At 36.7% G+C, this 12,508-nt stretch overlaps 1 protein-coding gene across 1 annotated transcript in view; it reads left to right on the forward strand.

The window, feature by feature from the left end:
- LOC124304470 (matrix metalloproteinase-2-like) overlaps nucleotides 1-12,508 on the forward strand; it is a 156,921-nt gene that overhangs the window by 15,995 nt on the left and 128,418 nt on the right. The window lies entirely within an intron of this gene.

Consider the following 12,508-nt stretch of genomic DNA (forward strand, 5'->3'; position numbering starts at 1 on the left):
AGAATCCGATTTATTCGAGAATAATATTTCGTGAGTTTGGCATTTTATTTTTTTATCGACGACTAATACCCTTGAGCAACAACAACAACGACAAGTTCGGATTTTATCCCGTGGTTCACAGAACTATCGATGCACAGGATTCGTGTTGTTATTTTGTAGATTAATGTTTCGCGCAAACGTTTCGGTGATCGTATAATTCAACCGCGCACCGGTGGTTTCGAGTTTCAAACAAGCCTGCAAGCTCAAAGGATTACGACGAAGGAAGATATACAGCTTTAACGTTGGAAACGCGAAATTAAACCAAGTCGTCAGATATGCCGAGTAATTTCGCGTATAAATGATATTTTATACCGTATCAGATTTTTGTCATTTATTGATACGGTTCGATTACTGATTTTACCTATTTATTAATTGCATTGTCGTCGAAGAGAAATATTCTCACAACTTTGAGAAACTTCATTGTAATACGAAGACTGAGGTTTCGGCTCGACGAATTTGTAAGAAAATGTTTTATTTAATCGAGAAACTCTTCGGCTTGTGATTTTTGTTCCAATTTGTCTTTTTTTCCCGCGTTATTCGATTCGTTGCGGCTAATAAATACGACGTTAATTGTATTTCATCGTTATCGCATGGTGCCTGTAATACCTGCTTAAGAAATGGTTAAACGTTACTCATCGTTAATTGTGCCGAGTAAACGAAGAAAGAATCTCAGAAAGACGAGAGAAGAACAAAAACAACAACGGAATGACGGAAATTACCAGACTTTTAAAACGATATTCAACCTTTGCTGTAAAACAATTGAATGCACAAACCTGACGTACAGTAAAAAGAGTTTCATCGTTTTTCTTCGCTTACGTAGCAAAATAATTTCGCGTCAATTTTGTTCAAACGAAATTTTAATCACAAGAATTTCTCGTTTTTAACCACTTTTACCATTCGCACCTTAATTAACAACGATAATCATATCCATATTTTATTCTTCACATTTCCCGTCTGGTCATTGAACGGTGACTAATCCGAGTCTTATTTCCCAAGACGTTGCAGTTTTTACAGCTTTTACACAGTTTCAATTTTCCTGCCGCAAGTCGCGGTATTTCGAATCCCACTGATTCGTCATCCGCGCGTCTTTCCGCCTTACGTTCTTAAATTCTTTGAAAAAGAAAAAAACGTGACGAGTTTTGCCGTTACGACAATTCATCGCGTTTCTCTTCAGTTTATGAGTCAAGGTATTCACCCTGTTTCCGGTGCAAATTTTACATCGCTTCAATTTGTCACGATCGTCGGCCAACTTCCGGTGATTCCAAGGAAAAATTAACACCACTTCTTCGTGCTAATCTGACCCGGTTTTTCTACTATTCGTTTTTAATCTGGTCGAAAGGTTTTTCAGGTGCTTTTATCGTTGTACAATTCGATCGTTGTTCGACTAAAAAGTAGATTCGGCGTTACGATTTCCAAAACGGTTAGGCGTACCTAGTTTTTCGAAATTCTAACAATATTCGAACAGTTTTTTGTCTTACTGAATTTTTCTAGTTACTTTGACAAATGAACTTTTTCTCAGTGTAAGCTTGATTGTTAAACGACGTTAGCAAGTCGCGAGAATAAAGCGCGAGTTTCCAGCAGAAATATTATACGTTAGCAATAATATGTTACAAGTCTCGCGCTTAGCTACCAGTTTCCAAGATACGAAAGGCGAGATTGTGCGGTGCAGTTATACCAGTCGAGATGAAGAGGGACCACGAGATCGCTCGCACAAAGGTCTGCTTTATGCAACCGGCTGGCTAATACGCGATGCATAAGCATCGCATCGTTGTGTGAGTGAGTACGCACTCTGATACATGCGTTGCGACACGGAACCACGTTTTTAGAATAGTTGAAGAAAAATCTCTGCATTCCGAGTCGACAAAAGCATCCGTTATGTAAGCTTATATTGAAGATTACGTTAACGCGTCGATACGATGTTTATGATTTTTTAAATACAAGAAATTGCAATGCAAATTTGCAGCCGATTGATTGGCAAAAAGTATATTTTTGATTTTTCGAAACATACCAATGTATCTACTATAAATGTACAACGCTTTGAGTCGTAGCGTTAAAGAGAAGTTTGAAAATATATTTCTTCGCGGTTTTTTTTTTTCAATGCTATTTTTGATGTATTTTCAATTTCTATCTATATCTAAATTTCACGAATATTATCAGGATGGCGTGTGACGCGTGGTCAAAGAAAGGGTTCAGTCTCTCTCGTGGCGGGGTTTAAGTTTCGAATTATTTGCTGGCGAAACTTAAACTACAGAAATCAAACCTTGACGAAACATCAAAGTTTCGAAAGGGCGAAAATGAGAAAATTTCAAAATCCGAAACATCGAAATTCCGAATGATCGAAGATTTTCATCCCTGTGAATTTTTGGCTTGGTGAAATTTCACCAATTTGATCTTTCTTTGTTTTGAATTTTCGATATTTTCACGTTTGGAATTCCGGTCGTCCCGATTTTCGGTTTTTCTCATTTCTTCCACCCATTCGTCGAGAAAACTACGCTGTTCCAGTATATTTTAACTCTCAAAATTTTACTCGGTCGAAACCTTGTCTCTCGGGGTTTTGCTCCGTCGTAACTTTACTTTCCCAAACTTCTCTTCAAAGTTCGATTTTCCTTACTTCAAGTTTCGCCATCGAAAAATTCGAAATCAGCCGCTTTCGGAGCTTTTCCACATTCGGAGCTTAAATCCCGCAACTCTCTCGACTCTCGCGTCGTCGTCAGTGCGAAAGCTCGAAGGCTTTCGTTATAATTATTATACAGCGCTTTGCTTCGCAGGGAAGGGTCGGGAGGGGAAGGCGCGTGTCCAGGGAAACCGGAAGTACTGTGTAAACCCACCCACGCTTCCCACACGTTACGATAACTGCTTTCCCCGTTGCAGCAGCAAAGTTTGCGATCCTCATGGGATCCCATTCAACTGCACAGCTTTGCGGGAGTCTCCAATTCTCGGCACGTTGCCCTCGTCTTTTCAGGCCGCCGCGTAACCTCGGTTAAGAGATTCTTTTTACGTCTGCACAATTTACAAACACCTTAATTTCCCTGAACTTGCAACCGTCGAACGATTATTCATCGTCGAAGATTCAGGATATATTTGGAAAAATTTACAGATCGATCATTTGTAGATAATAAACGATTATCTTTTAGAAGATAACCCCTGTTTTTTTTTTTTTTTGCTTACCGTTTTGTCCGATTCCGATTAATTGTTGTACTGAGATTTGAATTAAATTCCATGTCTCAATTTGCAGATAAATGATGTTATCGTGGTTTTTTCGGCGACGAGTATATTCAAATTTTAATCTCATCGTCGGATCGTTATTTTGTTCAGTTTGTTATGATTTGTAATAATTCGAAATTTTAGTTTCATATTTTCGTCAAAAGTTTTTTTACGCTATTTTCTTGCTTTCTTTTTTTTTTTAACCGTGTTTGAAAACCTGATTTTTTTGGCTGAAATTGGCGGACAAAAGAGAGAAGTTAACGAAACATGTTATTTCCCGAGATCGTTATCAGATGTGTACGTTTGCATAATAACAATAAGTTTTGCCGCCGTTTAAGTCGGGAGCTGCTTTTACCTGACGAGAAAATTAAACAATACGATATACAACGATTACTATTGATATAACGTATATATTATATGCGTATGCATGCTTGAAGAGAACTAATGAACGACGTAAGTGGATGGGAGGACAAAAAACGAATGCAAAGTACAAGAAGAAGAAGAAGAAGAGAGGCCTTTATCTTCCTTGCTTTCTTTCCTTCGCCTTTTTCTTCGATCAAACACCGTGAAAAGAAAAGGAAGAATTAAATCTTTGAATTATCCCGTATCGAAAGGATCCACCCGTTACACGGGATGTGCATAAAAAGGACACGCGCAGCTACGCTTAAACCTAGCCAGCATACAAAGCGGTCGTTTTAATCCTCGGAGTGGTGGATTAGCCGCGAAGCAAGAGGAGGACGAGGACGAGGAGAGACTGAATTGGAAAAAGCATCGTTCGAGATAAGAGCGATTGTGCCTTGGGCCTCGCCTTTTACCCTACTTGTGCGAGTTGGCAGCGTCGTTATCTGGACAGGCACTTTATATTATCCTTTCGTACCGCCGTTTTAATCCGACGCCGAAAACTCCGCTCTCTCGGCCTAATACCTTCACCAAAATCCCACCGGATCGCAGCGGGATATTACACGTGGGTACGCGTGTTCCTCTGTCGCCTCTACGTCACGGGAAAGAGAAGAGAAGAAGGAGAGAAGAGGAGAAAAAAAAATAAATAAACAAATCAAGAAAACAGAATCCTTTTTTTTTTTTTTCTTCTTCTTTTGTTTTCCTTTTTTTAAATTAGACATTTTTTCCTATGACCTTTGATACGAGAATGCTTTCGCGGGATCAATTTTTCGACGCCCCTTTCTGTGTGAAATAATTTATGTTATTTTTTTTTTTTTTTTGTTTTTTCACGCTCGCTTTTCGTACAAATTAAATTCGAACGATATTTCTTGAAACTCCTCGCGCAGAATTTTGGACGTTTACCACATCGCGGATACAAATATGTTATTATGTAATTGTTTATTTTTTAATAACTCTATTCCCTGCGCCAACTTGTGATTTTCATTCAATTTGTTGTGATTTCTGGTCGACTTAGAGACTTTTCAATAATTTTTGTCAGCCTCCCCCCCTCCTTTTTCGACTCATTTTTTACATGGGAAACGATAAAGGAAAAAAAACTTTTTTTTTTTTGTTTTTTTTTTGACAAAAATCTGAAATAATTCACGTACCATTTTTTCTCGTCGATATCCATCGATTTCAGGGGTGAAAAGTGTATGTTGAAAATTAACGACGACCCTAATATACACACGTATATATACATATGTATATCTGAAATTTTATAAACTGGATATTTTTAGGTTCTTTTTTAGCAAGAAAAGAATTGAGAGAGAAAAAAAAAAACAAAAACAAGAAATGATTCTCCGAACAAACGTGTGATAAATCGCTTCTCGAATATTTTTAACCCTTGAGAACATCTCCGCCCCCCCCCCCCCCCCAACCTTTTCGTATAAAAATAAAAGGAGTGAAATGATACATGGGGAATTTTTTTTCGACACAAGTTGCGATGTATGTTGCATTATGAGAAATATCAGCTCGCCTGTTGCGGACGGATTCGTTTCCTGCTCCTGAGGCAGTGACGAATCTTGTTAATTCGACGCGTTTTGTCTGGAGCCGCGAGAGGCGACGACGACGACGACGAGAAAGTAAAGGGTGTACGTTTAAGTACGACGTATAGGTTACGGTCACTCTACCGAAGCACAGGGTCAAGGGTCACAGTTTTATTTTCGGGCGTAATGTCAGAAGCAACGCCGCCGTGTCAGTGGCAGTTGGTATTTTTTCTTATCTTGTACAAACGGTTCGTTAATCCTTCGTGAGAAGAGAGAGAGAAGCATTTATTCGCCTTGGGGAAAAAAGTCCCCTCGGATTGTGTAACACGGGACGTGAATGTTTAACGTTAAGCGTTGACGGGTATAATAAAGTGATATAAAACAAACAGCGGAATTAAAAACTGAATTTGATAAAAGAATGGCAAAGAAGTATATGAAAATAGACGTAAACGTAAGTGAAATAAAAATGAGTAACGCGAATAAGTAAGAAAGTGAAAGAATCGGTTGGAGAGTAAATAAATAAATAAATAAATATGTAAAGAGAAGCGAAACAAGTGAAGATAGAAAAAGAATGGATAAAAGTAACAATGAGAGAAATTGAGAGAGAGGAGAACTGATCGAACGTGGGATATGTGTGGGTATACGACTAGTCGCAGTAAAACAAATTACAATGAAATCGTCGACAGAATTAAAACTATAATTAGGAAAGATGTCGAAAGAAGAGAGCTGAAACATAAAAATAAGAAAAGAAAAATAAAAAAAAAAAATACAGCAATACGAATATATGTAAAAAATATATTTATAAAAAGAGAGAAGCATTTCAATTACTTTTTAATGTCACAAAAACATTTCTCATTTCAATTTACCAGCCAATATTATATTAGATTTTGAAAAATTTAGTCACACGCGAGGTATAATGTAAAAGTAGTAATTTTCGACAACAATTTCAGGCTTGAGAATCGCCGAGTCTATGCATATATGCAATCATCTCGTTATCGTGATACGATTGCTTCAACTTCGTGTCATTCGAGTCTCTCTGTATTTTAGATATGTTATATACGTAACGTGTAAATTATTGGTATGCGTTTCGTTATCGATTTCCTGTTCCTCGCTTTCCCCCTCGGACTTCCGTCTTCCTTTTTTCCACTGCATATTATTTACGCGTGCTTTCAGCGATTTGATTTGTACGAGGAATATGAACAACGAATAAACAAAGATGACCTGAAATAAAAAATGTTTAAAAATGAACAAGTCCAATCAAGCGTGCAGACGAAGGGTTGATAAATAATTAGCGAAAATTTAGCGCGTGATTTTTCGTTATTACGAATCTTGGGAGTGGTTTTAGACAGATTTTTATGAGACGAAATTGCGAGTAGTTGATTATAATTTAGTCGAAACAGCGAGCTCTCTGTGTATCGGTATAATTCTTTTCGTTTCTATTCTTTATCCTTCTCTGTTTGTCTAGTTATATGTATACATATTAGGGTGGTTCTTATTTAGGTCATCACGAAATTCCTTCGCACTCACCAGCAACAAGTAATCACGTTGCGTGGAAGAAAATCAGTCTAAATCCAAAAAAATTTTCGATCTAGCAGTCGATTTTTTGTATAAAAAAAAATTCAGGATCTCGAATTTGAAATTTCAGAAAACAGTTTATTGCTTTGAAACTGTGTATTGTAAAACAAATTTTCATAAAATTCCTCAGACTATTCTGCAGGAAATTTAATGCTCTATAAAAAATATCTCTTGTAAAATTGTATATTTATCAGGTTATCAGCAGTAAATTCAGACGGTTTTTAAATCGTGACAATTATTCGATTTACGAAAATTTTACAACAGATCTTTTTCGCAGAGTATTAAATTTCCTACAGAATAACCGTGTGACATTTTTTTTTTTTCATAACACGCAGTTTCAAAGTAACAAACAATTATCTGAAAAACCAAGTTTTTCATGTAAAAAAAAAAAAAAAAAAAAAACAACAAATGCTCGAGTGTTTGGATTCAGTCACATTTTTTCCACACAAACATGATTAATTTTTGGGGGATTAGCGCCAAGAAATTTCGCCGTGACGCCAAACGAGAATCACCCTAATATATACATGTATATATACTATTTAACCAATATCCGAAACCTACTTTTTCATCTCGACTATCGTACACACACATATATATATATATATATACACCTACACGCACAATGTGAGTAGATAAATCTTACACACAAAGGGCCGCTCCTCTTTCGTTTACGAGAATTAACGAAACGTCAAGAAGAAAAATAAGTAACATCAGCGCGGTAGAAAACCGGATGTAAATAAAACCGATAACGCGTGTGTGTGTGTGTGTGTGTGTGCGTGTTTGCAGAGACGCCGAGGGCGTAAATTAATCTGCACCGCGAGTTATCTTCTTGATCGCGTGTCTATTATCTGCATGATTCGGTCGTCGACATCGTCCAGCCGCGAAGCTTCTATTAGCTAATTGGCAAATTGATGAGTCGAGAGTGTGCGAGAGAGAAAGACAGAGAAAGAGAGAGAGAGAGAGAGAGAGAGAGCTTCTTGCACCGAATTAATGATTCAACGACCGATCGACGGACGCTGTATTTTATCACACGGCATTAGAACGAAAAATTTCTTTCCTTTGTTTCGTTCTTTTTTTTTTTTTTTTTTTCAAATTTCTCAACTTCAAACTTTGCAAAGTTTCTCGAGCTGTTGCGTTAACTGGAACACGTGCTTGAAAGCTCCGAAAGTTTTAAATGGAAAATATATTATTCAGTTTCTTTTTTAACCAGTTATTTTTCGTTTCTTGATGACTTTGGCACGAATTGAAGGAACATTGAGTAAAATTTGATTCGTTGTAGTAAGTAGAAGAATTCAGTAAATGGAACTAAAAATTTCTCTCAGTTTCACCGAGAAACTTGGCGTTGTTGCTTGTAGTAATAGGAATAAATCATAATAATATAAAAATTTTATAACAATTATTTTCTTACGTACAAGCTCAATACCATAATTCTTTCTTTCATCAAGCTTATATGCAAGGAAAGAATAATTCTAAGGATTTGAAATTTTTAAGTTTTCTTTTTATCGTTACGAGCAACAATTCTGACAAGTTTTCAAATCGTTTCTTCAATTTTTACCAAAGTTATTGTGAAACGAATTAACAGGTTGTAAAAACTACGTCTATTGTACGTTAAAAACTTTTTCACAGATTTTTCGATTCTTTTAGGCCGTAATAATGAAAATTTTTCCGACCCCCCAAATAAGAGATCTATATCCTATCTCTTTGTACGCGTATGCGACTAATCGGTGTTCTATTATTACGCGATCACGCGTCACCGCGCAAACGTGCCGTGAACTATAACGCCGTAGATAGGCGGCATGTGTCGGGTCAACCGGAAGTACGGCTATAATTTTTCGTCAACGTCGATTACAGCGACGGATAAGAAATTCGAACGACATAAATAAATAAAAGCGTGAAAGAAAATGAAGCGGCACTCTCCTGTACAATGTAACGTAATTATACGGTGTGTAATAATTATGTAAATAATTCAGGGGAAATGTGCATAAGCAAGGGGATGAGGCTTTTCAAATTGTACCATAAGTTGGAAAATTTTTCTTTCTATTTGATTAATTCGCATAATTACTCTGAAACAATAATTTATTCTTTATCGTTATCTTATCTTATCTAATATATATAAATCTCGTGTCACGATGTTTGTCCTCAATGGACTCCTAAACCACTTAACCGATTATAATAAAATACGCACACCATGTGCAGTTCGATCCAACTTGAGAGATAGGATAGTTTAAATCTCAAATTATAGTCGCAATTTTAATTTATTGCTAATTATTTGTCTGTTATTATTCGACAGTCACAATTATCTGTTAACTCCGAATGATTCTAACAGATGTCGATACCTTTCGACTGGGTTGAGTAAGTAATCAATAGATGGCGCTGCTATGGTAAATCTACGAACGTGTCATATAAGCTACATCTTAACAGCATAACTAGCAACCCATCCCGGCTTCGCACGGGCATATAATAATATAATAAAAGAAAATACACAATGTTTACAGTGAGTTTCTAGAAAAATAACATTTATATTATTACTTAATATTATTATATGCCCGTGCGAAGCCGGGATGGGCTGCTAGTATAACTATAATTTTGTCGTGTCAGACACGTTATTATGTGATTAGTTTATACCGTAATACATATTAGGATGTTTGAGAAAAAAATAATTCACCATTTTTCACCGTGACATCCCATAAAAATCTTCGCTTTGGTCATCTTTTGACAGAGCCTTTCTATTTAACCTAAAAAAAAACTTTTTAGGGCGGCCATGGTAGAAAATCGATGATTATTCTTTTCCGAAACACCATAATATAGTTTACGATATCCCAGATGTACAAATATAGAATGCTTCGATACGAAAGAAGAAAAAAACGTAACGTAGGAATTAATTGGCCTAATTTCGTAATTCCGATCGAATCGTCGTTTCCATATCACGCAGGCAGTTATCGCAGCTTGATCGCTGCACCCTCAGGCTTTTGTTTCATATTTAATTAACGAGCGTGATTTATTTTGTGTTTAAGCGCGTGTTAGATCCAACTTTACAATTCATTTAAAAAAATTCAAAAATTTCGATCACATCATTTTTCCTCTTATAACAGGAAAAAGGAAATTTCTATTTATTATTCTCAGCGAAGAATTTCCTTTTTCCTTATGAGACCAGTCCAATCGATCTCTTTGACCGCTCAAAGGTCTGGTTGGATTCACTAATCGAAATTTCTTACCGCAATAAAGGTTAGATAACCGAGTCAAAAATAAAAATAGCCATATTTCCCAAGCGGCGTCTTAAAGGGGACAATTTCACCTTCGTTTTCGTATTTTAGAAAATTTTTTACGATTTTCTTTTTGACCCGGTACGCACTTTTGATCAAAAACCTCGAAAATCCAATGCCTTTCTTGTAAGAAAAAGTAAGGCTTTCCAAGGGTGGGTAAATATGGAAGGGGAGGGGAAAAAAGAACTCGACATTTTTTTCTAAATTATTTCTAACCAATTTGAGGACCGTTGAAATTTGATTTCACTCTTTTTGAGGACAGATCTAAATTAAATATATTACATATATACATATATATACATATATGTGTATGATTCGTACCGTTAGTGAGATATCCTTGAGTTTCTTACTTTGAGGGGAAATTTTATATTCTCCAAAGAATCCACTCTATAAAATTTTTATTCATCAACCAGATTTATTACACTTATATACACGTAAATTTTTTCGTTTCGCTGATTTTACGTCACGCATACATACATTCTAATTTCGCGAACTCGAGTAAAATCTTTTTTATTCGATGAACCGGAGACGAGTCGAAGCGACTTTGAGTCTGGACCAGTTTGTTATAATACAACATACATGTGTACGCATATGTATATATGTATGTATATCAGTGTGGAAAAGATCTTCTCTCATCCAACAGACTCAAAAAAGGAAAGCTGCGAGAAAATAAAAACAATATATATATATATATATACATATATACATAAATGAAACGAAAAGTGAAAAGGCAAAAAATGCGGTAGGCTTAAGAAAAAAAAACGCAGACGGACGGTTCGGGCTTTGCCATAGGCGAGATATAGGCGTCTTTTTCATCCTTGAACTTTTTGGCTCACAGTTCGCGTCTGCATGTCGCTACCTAACGACTTCGTTGCACGTGGCTCTTGGCTCTTGGCTCTTTTCGCTTTTTTCGCTCTTTTCGCTCGTAATCAACGAATTCCAACTTTTTCATCAGCGGATCCCTCGCCGATTGTCCATTTTCCCCGTCCTGCTTTTCTCATCATCTGCGCGAATATAGATTTGTTGTTGATCGTGATTAGTCTGCCCGATATCCTGCAGGGCCATTTGTTCAGCGTTATTGCACCATGGCCGATGAATAATGGCGAGTGTATATGCCGTCAGGAATCGAAAACGGGAAGTGGATTACTTTATCCCGTTGCTCGGTGAAGTCGAGCAAGCCTGTTTGGAATAACGTAATATTTTCATTTTTTTTTTAAAATCTTTTTCTGTTTGTTAGGTTCATTTTTAATTCTATTAGCTTAATTTAGTGTTATTGCGTCAAAGAGATTCGAAATTGGCTACAGAATTTTTAGTAATTTTGTTTTTTAGAATTTTCTGAATTCTGAAAGATGGCGTAGTCTCCTCTATTCAAGATTTATAAAGTGCGATGACATAAAAAAAAAAAAAAATTAGAAAACAGAAAATCGTTTCATTCTAGGACGGGTGTCGGAATGATCGAAATGAAAAATAGGATTTTTGGAGAATTTTTTAAGATTGTAAAACCAAAAGGCCGATCTTGAGACGACACTGAAGAATCGTAGAAAGTTTAACTCGCCTCAAAGATTTTCATGCTCTAAGTTTGTCAGAGTTTATTTAAAACTTTAAATGATATTTGTTACTTCGTATGATTTCGTAAACCTCCGAATAACAAGTTTCGAATAACTGAATCATCGGATTTCGATAGTTTTTTTTTTCGGGATTTGACATCCGCCATACTGGATTTAGAATTTAGCAAATTTTGATTTCAGATTCCTGATCAGCTAGCCAAAAAACGCCCCGAGTAACAAAATTCAGGCGAAAATATGGAGTGGCTAAATGTTTGACCGAATAAAAGTGTTAACGGTTGAAGGAAAATATGTGAAAAAATTCAGGAGTGCTTTTTTTAGATTTGTAATATGGTATAAAAAATCGTGAAGCGAGTTAATAATCGTTGGGAAGTCGATCCATTACATCCCAGAGGGCTGAGGCAGGAAATATTGCGCCTCGTTTTTTTCAAGATGAGGAGGAGGAGGAGGAGGAGGGATGCTGTCTTATCGATATTGCGATGAAACTGGACCCAGTTTTATTTTTCCTTCATCTTTCCGTCCACGAGTGGCGTCTTTAGAAAGTACACAGCGAGTAGCGCCGTACATGAGCGTGGGTTTATTTATATTTTATTGGGATGTTTTTATTTTTTTACTCCATCGTCCTTTTCCTTTCCGTAAGACGAAAATCCCCTTTCAATCGATCCTTCGGACACGCGGAGGGAGAGTCGAGATAAGCGTTTTAGGTACGTAGGTGGAGGTACCGTATGTAACACGTATCACCTACCACCTTTACTTTAACCTCGTGTCCACGAGCAATCGGGCGTTGAGTTTCACCTCGGAATTGCTTTTTATTGACCCGATCGACGATACTCGACCATTTCTTGTAGGTGTAAGGTACGTACCTACGGTCTTATTTCTACCCTTAAGGAAGTTTTAACGGCGTTACGCAGCTAGTCAAAATTCATTTTCGTCGATC

Source organism: Neodiprion virginianus, chromosome 5, assembly GCF_021901495.1.
Source record: "Neodiprion virginianus isolate iyNeoVirg1 chromosome 5, iyNeoVirg1.1, whole genome shotgun sequence".
Classification (NCBI taxonomy): domain Eukaryota; kingdom Metazoa; phylum Arthropoda; class Insecta; order Hymenoptera; family Diprionidae; genus Neodiprion; species Neodiprion virginianus.